We start from the raw sequence: 11324 nt of genomic DNA, 5'->3' as shown, positions 1-11324 counted from the left end.
CCTGGGAGGGGTCCCAGCAGCCCCCTCCCCTCTAAGCCCAGCACTGCACAGCTCCCACACAGAGGGCTTATGGTGACCCAGGACCACCAGCAGCAGGGCACAGCTCCTCTCTCCTTACCTCCAGCCAGAGGCATCCAGCTGAGTGATGAAAAGCAAGTACAAGCAAGGCTGCCTGCTGGAAACCCATTCTGACTCAGGCCATGTCAATTTTTGCCTGCTAGGTATGCTCTCAAAAACAACTCAGGTCTCTCTCTCTCCCTTTCTAGTGAAAAGACTTGCTGAGCTCAGTATTATGTGGTGATAGAAGATAAGATCTTCACAATCCTGATAAAAGTCCCAAAGCAAGAGTTGGTTTCTCTCATTCACACAGAGACCAACTCAAGGCTGATGACAAAGAAATCTTCCTCCACCCATCTTGACCCCACCCCACGGCAGTGGCTGCACTGCTTTGTGACTCAGAGCACTCAGACATCAGACAGAGCAGGTCCCACATTAAGAACAGCTAAAGAAATATCTTCACCCTAGGCTGCCCACGGAAGAGTCTCAGACATCCAAGTCCAGGGAAAAATAAATAATTCAATAATTGACTGGTACTGCAATAAGGGCAGGTCCTTAGACTGACTAAGTGACTAATTGCCTTAATTTTTTTACAAGCTCCATTACCTGTGTTCCTTCCTGGAGAGTCTCTGAGCTTGGCAGGTTCTCCACAAGCAAGTAGACCACCCCTGGCTCTGGGCTGGGTAACTGATCCCAACAACTCCATAAGAGAAATAATACATTCCATGCTTGGTTTTTGGCCAGGGTGTGGAGGCATGAGGATGCAAAGGTCATGCTTTGGAGGGAAGCTTCAGTTGTATAAGACAACCCCAGTTTGCTGGAGATACACAGTCCCACACAACTGTACATGCTCACAGCCAGGTATTACATTTTCAAAATAGCCTCAGCAGTAGCACTTGCTTTAGTGGTGGCACGCTTGAGTTCACACTAGGAATGACACTGGGGTGTTTGGGTGGGGTTTTTTTGTTCTTGTATTGTTGGTTTGGGTTTTTATCAAATCCTAACCAAAACAGTCGCACTGGTAAAACTTTCCAAGCCACACAGGCTCATAGAGGAAATCTGTAAGAAGCTAGCAAATGGTGAGCCACATGTCCTTTCCACCAGCAGAAGATGGGCTTAGCACACATGGCCACAGAGTGTGGCAGCTGCTGGGTTTTCTGCAGAGCCTTGCGGTGTGGGGTGACTGGTGGCACTAAGGGGTCAGAGGGATCCCGCCGAGGCGAGCGAGCCCGTGCTGTGGAGAGCTGGGCTGGCCATGCCTCAGCACTGGATTGTTTGCCCCTGCCTGGAAATAGCTTTAGGAAGGTCTGCAGCGGGGCAGGAATTCAATAAATTCCTGATTGTGTGGCTAAAATGCCATTGGTACAAAGCTCAAGCTGTGGTTACAGATGGTGAGCTGGGTGCTCTGTAAAGTCTTGCCCTATGTTTTGGGAAGCACAGTAAATCTACAAAGCTGATACTCCCTACCCACACAGTGTCCAGAATGTGAGCCAGTCAGAACATCTTCAGCAATATATTTCTTACTTGGTCCTTCTTTTTTTCTTTTTAATTTCCCCAGTCAAAATAAGCTATTCTTGGAGCCTGGTGATTTGCAGAGACTTGCAGTTTCCATTGAAGTTTTAGGGGGGAGGTTTGCTAAGGTTTCCAGGGTGATCTCCCAAGTCTGGCTGAGGAAGTGAGTTTGAAATAATTCCCCTAATAATAAAATCTTCCACCCTGCAATAGCTGTCCCAACACGATTTGGTGTCATGAAAAAACTCTCTGCAGTTTCTGTTCCTGTGTGGAACAAAAAAAATGTAGCAAAAACACAAAAGGACTTGTGAAACAGAATAATCGACTCCAACCTGGTCTAATTGGCTCATACACTGCTTCACGCTGGATTAGTTAACACACAGAGGAAAAAAGCTTCTCTTAATGACACTCATTAAACTCAGTGTTTATATTAACAGCCTTTGCAAGGACTTTGACTACCTGCTCTTTTGCGACACTTTTAACAGCAGATTTAAGACCACAGCAGCACTGACAGAGGTTTATTCCCTTCACAGCAGTGGCTGAAGAAGGGAGGAGGAATGAGGTCCCCCCTCAAAAACCGAGTGGCCTTTACAGCAGGAAGGAAATGCGTGTATCTGTGTGGAGATAGCAAAACAAGCAAATATTTCCTTCAGCATTCCTCCCCCTCACCACACGCACACACCCATCGCCTGGAGCTACAAGAGGCAAAAGCATGTGGGAGCCTTTGGTAAGGCGTTTGCAAGAAATCTGTGTCCTCCTTAGGGCACCAGAGGTGTGCAGGGTCACAAGGAAGACCTGAATTAGAGCAGAATGACGGGATTACAGTCACTGGGATGAGCTTTCTCGCTCCAAGGCTGCCCAGCTGCCTGGCAAAGGGGCTCCAACTCAGCAGTTGCTTTATTCTTAAACCATTGTCCCAATGGGATTAGTCCTAGCTTTTTTCCCCGCGCTCTCCAGAATACAAGCCAATCAAGAGTCCATCTCAGGGATCACTGTGAATCCAGTCTGGTTGGTGACCCTTTGCAAGAGGACCATTAAAGTCTGCCCTCAGCTGCATAAGAAGGGTCTGTGAATACATGTTACAGTGAGTACAGGGGAGCAGTCTGCTTTCCCCAAATATGACCCACTCTGTCTAGAAACTGGGAGTGAATTCAGTTCTCCAACAAGGGATCTGCCTTTGTTGTTTACTGGGCTGTGTGCAAAGCAGAATTTGTTTCTCAGGGAGAGGAACCTCATGGACGGAGGGTGTACTCACAAAGAGTGGGTACCTGCTTCGAGAGGAAAACAAATTACTGTCCAAGAGGAGAGGTGGTGGGGAATGGAGCCTAGAGAAGGAATAAATGCAATGGTTTTTCAACTGCAGCCAGCAGCAGCTCCCCAAATCCAGCCCGTTTGCCTTAGTGCCTCCTTGCACGCCAAGGCTGCAGCCACCAGAGGTCAATGTGACCACATGAACCTCACCCAGCTGCTGGGTGCTGCACCCCTTTGAAACTGGGACGTCTAACACAAGTATGAAGTAGTGTTTTCCACCTCTTAGGACATAACTTTGGGGCAGTTTTGCATGTAAACCAACATTCAAAGCGTTAATCACAATAGGGCCTCAGCATTATCCTGGGGAAAAAATAGCTTGGGAATGACAATGTCTCCAGTTAGCATCCTGCAAGCCCACTGAATTGAGACTCTTACTTGGCTGTGGGCCCCACAAGTGCTCCTGACACTCCGAGCATGCCTCACTGCTGGTTTCAGTGTCACTCAGGGTATTCTCACCAATCCCAGCCTTGGTAGCAGGAAAGAGATAGAAATGGGCAGTCTGTCCTTCCCACTTCTGCTTTCTGGGATATAGGTCTGTCATAGTGAATAAGGTCTGCCCCAGATCCAGGCTGGCTGGATAAAACAAGTAGCTGACCTGCAGCCAGAGAAAGGCAAATGGGTTAAATGAGGCAGGGTCATCAGTCTGGGTTAGAAGTCAGAGAGGGATTATGAGACTGCAGAACAGAAATCAGTGTGTCTAGATAGCTTTATAACAGCCAGCCAGCCATTCCTCTGCACTCCCATGTGTACCAGTTCTCCTCTCTATTTCCCCTATATCCTCCCCTAGACCTTCTCAGTCACCTAGAAGCTCTTTTCATCCTGACCTCCCAACCCCTCCATGACCTCTGAGGACACTCACCTAGTCAGAGCAGACAATCCCACTCCACCCCAGCAGAGATCCAGCCTTGTGGGATGGACAGGTTTCCCCAGACAGTACATCTCATCCTCTCCAAGAAGACTCCACTGCACTGCAGGATCACCAGTGAGCCCCTCCACAAGGCCAGCTGCCCAGACCAAGTGTGTTTCCACCATCTCCCAGGAGCACTAGCTTAGGATGGGAGCAAAGAAGCACCAAGAGGCGAAGACACTGTGACAGTGAGAAGAACCAGCTTAGATGTCATCATAGAGATGAGCAAACTGTCTGTAAGCAGTTTGAATTCAGAGGAACAAATTGTCACCAAGACATCAGATGCTTAGCTGGGAGCTCTGCTCAACCAATTCAGAAATATTCTGAATGATTTAACAGGAGAAAAGGAAGAAGCATAGATGGAAAACACCTCTTCCATCTTCCCTTCCTCTTCTCTGAGATGATCCAAGTCCTGTATGGCTCCTCTCCTGAGCTGGTACATAAACATGCCCCAGGGTGTGCAGCTGCCAGAGTCCCTGAGTCAGTGTCAGGCTGAGACTGGCCAGATGCTGATGGAGGAGAGGCAGGAGGGGTGATACCATCCCACAACACTCATACTAAACATGTGCCATATCAGGGAAAGGGACAGGTCAGGAATATATCAGGAGCTTTTCCTCTTGGCTGGAGAGCAAACCTGTCCAGGACATGAAGAGGGAAAAGAGATGAGTAGATGCTAAGAGGACAAAGTCTCTGTAGAGAGGGCAGAGAACAGCCAAGTGCTACCATTGCTTGTAACACTGCTCCAGAGCCAGAGGGTGTCACCACCCCACCAGCCAACCCCTTGGGGAAGGAGGTGGTTGGGCAAAGCCAGAATGCTTTGGGTCAGCCTGGCCTTAAACTGGAGCCCTTGCAAAGAGAAGGATATGGGGAGCCAAGGGCTGTGCCCGTTCCTGCCCCGACGGACCTGCCAGGGCTCCTTGCTTCTGAGTGTGTGACCCTTCCTAAGACCTTTCATGGAATGGCTTTAAAATGACAGAGAGGAGGTTTATATTAGATATAGAAGGAAATTCTTCACTGTAAGGGTGGTGAGGCACCACAACAGGTTGCCCAGAGAAACAGTGGATGCTCCATCCTTGGAAGTGTTCAAGGCCAGGTTGGATGGGGCTCTGGGCAACTTGGTCTAGCGGAAGGTATCCCTGCCCTTGGCAAGGGAGTTGGAACAGGATGAACTTTAAGGTCTCTTCCAACCCAAACACTTTTGTTATTCAGTGACTCTATGACCTACACTGCATTCAGCGATTTGTATCCTACAGCTGCTGCACTGAGCCAGGCCTGGGCTTACTTGTGGGACTGCAAAGGGCCTGTAACTCTCATCTGCCCCTGTTAGTGCTGCCTAATGGTGTGTCCTCCAGGGCATCCACCAGAGGTGGCACAGAGCACACCTCCACCCACGCTCAGCATGAGCCAAGGACTACAACCCAAAGCTGAGATATGACAAATTCAGTACAGATGTAACCTAAGCCAGAGCAGTATGGTGCCAGGGGTGAAGAAAAGAGCATGGTGTCTTGGACCTCATTTCCTCCTCCGCATGCCACCACGGCCACACCAGATGCCCTGCAGGATATGACCCTAGATAACATGGGAGGTCTCCAGCCCTTCGTGTGGCTATGTGGGATTTGTTCTGGAGCTATCATGGCTGAACAGGCACCCTCCCCTAAATACTCTTCCATGCCTGGCGTTCCCAGTGCTCCCCATTCCTCTGTCCCAAAGCCAGAATACCCAGCTACCTCCTTGTCATGGCCTGAGTGGGTCTTTGCCCTTTAGACCATCCCACAGAGACCAGCGTCAGCCAGAGACAACCATGGGAGGAATCAAAGCCTGGCATGTAGCAGAGCTGTTCCTCACTTCCCAGGAAGCTAACCACAGTCTCTCCCTTAGAACAGAGCTTCACAAGGCCCCAGAATGCAATTCTAGCCCTCCCTGGAGCTGGGTGCCCATTTCCCCTGCAAAGAAGTCACACCCTGCCACATAGATGCAATCCCTGGGCTAAGAGTCACAGACAGTCGCTTGCTGGAGCCCGCCCAAGAGCAATGAGCTTTCCAAGTCCTTTCCCTTTCTTGGGGGTCTGGTAGTCACATAAACAGGAAGAGCCTGGCCCTCTCCCTCCCCCTTCCAGGGCTCTGCCTCCCTCCCCTGCTCTGTGGCGGGTGCCAGCACGATGCAAGGCCCAGTGCTGGGCTGCGCGCCCCTCGGGAGGAGCTGCCGGCTGGCCCCTGACCTCCAAGGCTCCGCATTTCCTGTGGCAGCCCAGGAGGGAGACGAGGCCCCTTCTTCCAGACGCTGGAGCTGGGCGTAAAGGGGCCTCTATGGGCCAGCCTGCGGGGAAGAGGAAAGGTCACAGCGGTCCTTTGCCTGCAGCAGCCCGATGTCGGAGGAGGCAAAGATGCCAGCAGCCCCGGTGGAGCTGGGAGCATCGCTGGGACATGGCCGTCCAGCCTAAATGACAGGGCGAGGGCCATGCTCCCACCCCCGCCTTGCAGCCAGCTCTCCAAACCCTTCTTTATCTTCTGGCGTTTATTTTTAAAAGCTTTGTGGCCTTCTGTCCCAAAACCAAAGGCAGCCACACCAGGTCTGGGCTGCTGCCCAGGAGGGAGCAAAGCCCGTGCCTTCAGGAGAAGGGTGCAGCTGCAAAGCCCAGCGCTGTTAACCCTCAGCAAGCCAAACCCAGCTGCAGGAATAGGTGACCATCCTAAAATTGCCTAGGTGGGTGTTACCCCTTTCCCCCAGGTCCCCCTAGGGAGGACTAAGCTGAGACAGGCATCCCCGACTTCTCCACGCATCTCCCATGGATCATGACAGGGAACAGGAATGAGATCTGCAGAAAGAACCAGGAAGAAGGAGAGAGCCTTGCTGAAGGCATTCAGTTTAAGAGGCATATCCCTGTCTCAGGGTCCCCACCCACGCCTGGGCTCTGTGCAAGCCCTGGCTTCCAAAGGCCCAGGATGCTGATGCCCACTCTTCACAACCTGGCAAGAGGTGCCGGGTGCCTGGGGAGAGCAGGGAGGAGGGATGGCATCCCAGATGGAAACCTCTGGTATGCCTCTGCACTGATCTCCACTCTGCCCTGGAATGTGCCGACCAGCAGCATGTGGGAAAGTGGAGGCAGCAGAGACCTTGGATGTGTCAGCTCCCCGGCTGAGTAAACAAGAGGAGCCCTGGCAAACATTCAGCCCCAACTATCCAAGACCTTGAAAAAAAGGGGACTGGAAACAGGGAGGTTCTTCTGTCCCCTTCTTGCTCAATCTTTGCAAAATATGTCCTAACCTCTCCCCTACCTCAGGTGCTAACACCACCTCCTCATATCCCTAGCAAGTCTGGAGAAGTGTGGGGAGAGACTCTCCCTTTGGAGTTTGCAGCACCATGCTGTTAGATCTAACATCCGGGAGAGACACTGCCTCAAAAGGAGGGTCTGGAGAAGAAAGAGGCAGGATAAAAGGATTTATCACCCCCCACCATGCACACATATCCATGCCCCTTGGCAATCTCCCAGACAGCAGGGAGCACAGAGCATGGAGGGAGCTTCCACCAATATTGGCAGTGCCTCGGGGAGCACAGTGACAGCCGGGACAGAGGCACAGTAGAGCTCCCAGATAAATACCTTCCCAGCCCCACCTTGGGACATTCCCACTGCGGGGTGCAAGCTGCAGCCTCACTCCAGGTTTCAGAGGCTCAAGAGAAGATGTCAGTTCATTCTCCAGTGCTGGGTGGAAACGTGTTCCCACCACTCTTCAGGCTGGCAGCATTGCCTCCCTGGCCTCCTCTATAAAGTGTACCCACTGTGAGTCAGCCCCTCATCCTCTCAGCACTGGGCACGGGACCGTGGGGAAGAGGGGTGGGCTGGGGAAAGTCCCCCTGCATCCCACACTGGAGCCCATCATCTCCTGGGGGTTGAACTCCTGCAGCAGTGGCGCTAGGAGGCTGTGCCTTCTGGCTACCATCCCGTGTCCCCTATCGCTCCTCCGCAGGCGCAGACTCCCGGAGAATGAGCCATTGTTCCCCAGCCCTGCAGCCTCTTCCTGTCCCTCTAGGGCCGTGAGACAAACAAAAGCAGAGCCAGACGCCATGGGGAAGAGGCTGGGTCTGCTCCCCTCCTCCAGATCCCGCAGCAACCCCACAGGCAGGCAGACGGATGCCCGCCTTGGGGGAATGGGCAGGGACACCCTTATTTTTAGCTGCTCCTGCATCCCCACCCCCTTCCTTCCGTGGGCCAAAAATACATGGGCTGGATGGACAGGCAAAATCATTAGGATAAAAGAGTTGTCCAGGCCTTGTGTCCAACCACTCCCCTGGCTTTCACCTCTTCCCTTTGACCAGAACGGGCTCCCCAAGCATGGGTGACTCCCTACTCCCAATGTGGATGACTTACCTCTTAATCCCCATTCCCTATATCCCAATTTCCTCTCTCTGTACACTGTACTCTTCTTCACCCCCACATGCCACTCCCCCTCTGCTCTATGGATGCATCTCCCATTCCTTGTTCCATGATGGTCCCCTCTCCCATGCCACGCCAGCTCTGGGGACTTACTCCCTTCCCTTGAAATCCCCCAGCTCCTCCTTTTCCCAAAACACCTTTCTACAACTCCTCATGCAATTCATTTCCCAAAGGCCCAGAGTTTCCCGCTCACTCCCATCCCCTCCTTCCCCTCTGAATCCCTCCTACCCTCACCATCTCCTCCTTTCTCTCCCCACCCCAACAACTTCCATCCCAGCTCCCTCCAGCCTGCATGGGCTTTAAACTCCTGTAGATGTGCTCCCCCCTCCTTGTCCTGTCAAGGGAACATATTTGAGGAAGGGCAAAGAGACTCACAGATTCCCCTGCACACAGAGAGCTACTTCTCCAAGCACCAAATTTATATCTCAGCCCTCCCCCCAGTCCCTCCTGCACTGACTTTTACAAGGTCTGTGAAAAAGAACTGGAGAATCAAGGGTGGGGTTGTTCTGGGGAGATGTAGTCTACATACATAAATATATATCTTTATATTTACATCTCCTTTCCTAGTACGTGGAATCACAGAAGTGTTTCCAGGCCACAGGCAGCTGTTCCTGGATTACTTCTGGTTTATGCAACATCCTCCCTCCCCCTCCCAGCTATGTCCCAAACCCCCCCTTCCCTCTCCTCTGTGCCCATGTAAAACTTGGAGGGAAAGCATAGATCAGGGTCTGTCCTGGGGTCTGTCCCTCCATCCTCACACCCAACAACACCCCACAACACCCACAGCAGCCCTACAGCACCCCACATCCCTGGCCAGCAGACAGGAATAGCATACCAGGAGGAAGCCGAGGAGTGTGGGGGGAGGAGGAAAGATGAAAATATTTGGGATAGGAGGAGATGGGCAGAGGGAGGGAGGCAGCCCGCCAGCGAGCCTGGGAACTCATCCGTGCCTCCTCCTGGGCTTTGGCAAACCCCGAGACTTTGAGTTCCCAGCCCTGCTCCCAGGGGAAAAGCACACACTCCCCCCTTTGCAAATCCCACAAGCAGGACGTGGTCAGTCCCATTCCTTCGGCCTCCCACTGCTCCAGGGGAGGGGAGGAGTTGGTGGGGAAAGTTAGAAGTGGCTGTTTACAGGGTTATCCACCCCACTTATAGCATGAGTGGGTCTAAGCCAATGCTGCTGCCTGCGTGGTGGTGCTCACCACAATCTCCCTGCTTTCCTTCCCCAGTGCAGCACAAGGATTCTGGGAAGCAGACCACTCCAGCCCCTCTCTCTGCTTATCTCAAAGGCAACAGGCACAGTGGGGGACTCACAGCAAAAATGGGCTGAGCCTGGGGCATCAGCCAGAGGAGCGCATCTGGGGCTTCAGCCAGAGGAGAAATCACCCCAGTGGAGAAGCAGTAGGGCATGAGGGACCCAATGCCTACAAAGTCAGAGCTGGCACCAGACCAGGGATGCTCTTGGCAAGACGCTGGGTGCTTGCACCTATCCCTTGCCCCAGGGTGTCACCTCCTGCCACCACTCTGGCTTGCTCACCCTGAAACTGGTTTTTGCCTTCAGCTGATCCGCAGGGCAGCTAGACATGGGCTGGAGGCAGCACCGAGGGCCATGGGCTGGGAGCAGGGAGAAGGGACCTGACAGCACCACGGTGAGGGGGAGCTGGATGAGGCCATGCCTGGTGGGGCAAGGGAGCTCTCTGCACCCCCGCCCCCATCCCCACTGCTGGCAGTAATCCCCATACCCATGTGGTATGTGCCCTCACGGCCCCAAGAGAAGAATGGAAACATCTGGAAGTCACCTGAAAACAAGCAGCACTTTCAGTTAATGAGGAAATATGAGCCAGAGACCCTGGGCAGCAACAGGATATCTGCTTCTTGTGCACTGAGCAAGGCACCCCCTTCCCACCGAGCCCCCTGCCTGCCCTCCCTGTTCAGGAAGTTTCCAGCACTGCTGTGCTCTTGGAGTCCATACCTGGAAATTTCCCAGGGAAGGAGGGCAGGTGGGAAGGCAGCAAACTGAAATGGCAGGGAATATAAACCCATGGGTGAGCACCCTATCACAAGCTGGGGTGCCCTCATCACCTTCCCTTGGCTTCTCCCAGGTGCTGGGGAAAGGATTTTTCTTTACTGGAGGGGAGTCCTGTGTCAGCCTCCTTCAGGCATTGAGTTTGCAAGCGGAAGGCACTGCAAAGTGAGATAGGATGGAGGAGTGAGCACCAGGAAGTGTGGGGCAGAGACTTCAGCCCCCCCAGATCCATCCACTCCTCTCTCCCTCCCCATCACATTCAGTCATCCATAAGACCTCAACCCTGTGTTGGAGGGATGAGTGCTGGGAAGATGAGGGGATGCAATTTGCACAGCCCTGTCTTTGATGTTGTGGTAGTCAAAGCAAATCCTCATCTGGGAAAGCTGCTGGGCCACTTCTCTGCTCCATGATAAGCCCAGTAGCCGGTCTCTCTGTCATGGTGAGACTGGTACTGCTGCCTGGGGCTTAGGGTTACAGATGGGATGAAAGGTTGGGGTGACTGAAGGTAAATGAGGTAGCTGCACTGGGAGGGGTCCAGGCATAAGCTCCTGCCCAGGGCACCCATGGGTGGTACAATGACTATGCAGCACTGTCCAGCCTCACAGCCACCACTCAGTTTTCAGCTGAGGTGGATAAATAGGCTGAGAAGCAGGATTGTATGGACTGACTTTCCAGGCTGTTGTATGTGAAAGAAAGGGGTGTAACCGAGCAGCCAGAGGCCAGGATGAGTACTGAGACCCAGAGCTGGTACATCCCCTGACCCTTGAGGTCACCAAAGCACTTCGGTGCTAGACCTAGAAGTACAAAAGTCAGAGCTTAGCTGGCATGGCTGCAAAAGCACAGCTTTGGGGAAGGATGCTGAGGAGAAGGCATTTCCAGATGCTTTCCTGGAAATGAAGCCCATCCTGGCCCGGAGCACACAGATGCTTGGAGTAGGAGTGAGAAGGAGGCAGTGGAGAGCCAGCCGCCCTGCAAGAAGCAGAACGTGGCCCCTGTCCCATCTGGAAAAGATTTGTTCTGCATTCCCCAGTGGAGGTGGCTGCCGTGGCCCAGGCTCTGCTTCCTGACGCAGCCTCTGC

Source organism: Serinus canaria, chromosome 1A (genome assembly GCF_022539315.1).
Source record: "Serinus canaria isolate serCan28SL12 chromosome 1A, serCan2020, whole genome shotgun sequence".
Classification (NCBI taxonomy): Eukaryota; Metazoa; Chordata; class Aves; order Passeriformes; family Fringillidae; genus Serinus; species Serinus canaria.
The sequence above is the reverse complement of the archived record's forward strand: the minus strand, read 5'-3'. Positions refer to the sequence as shown.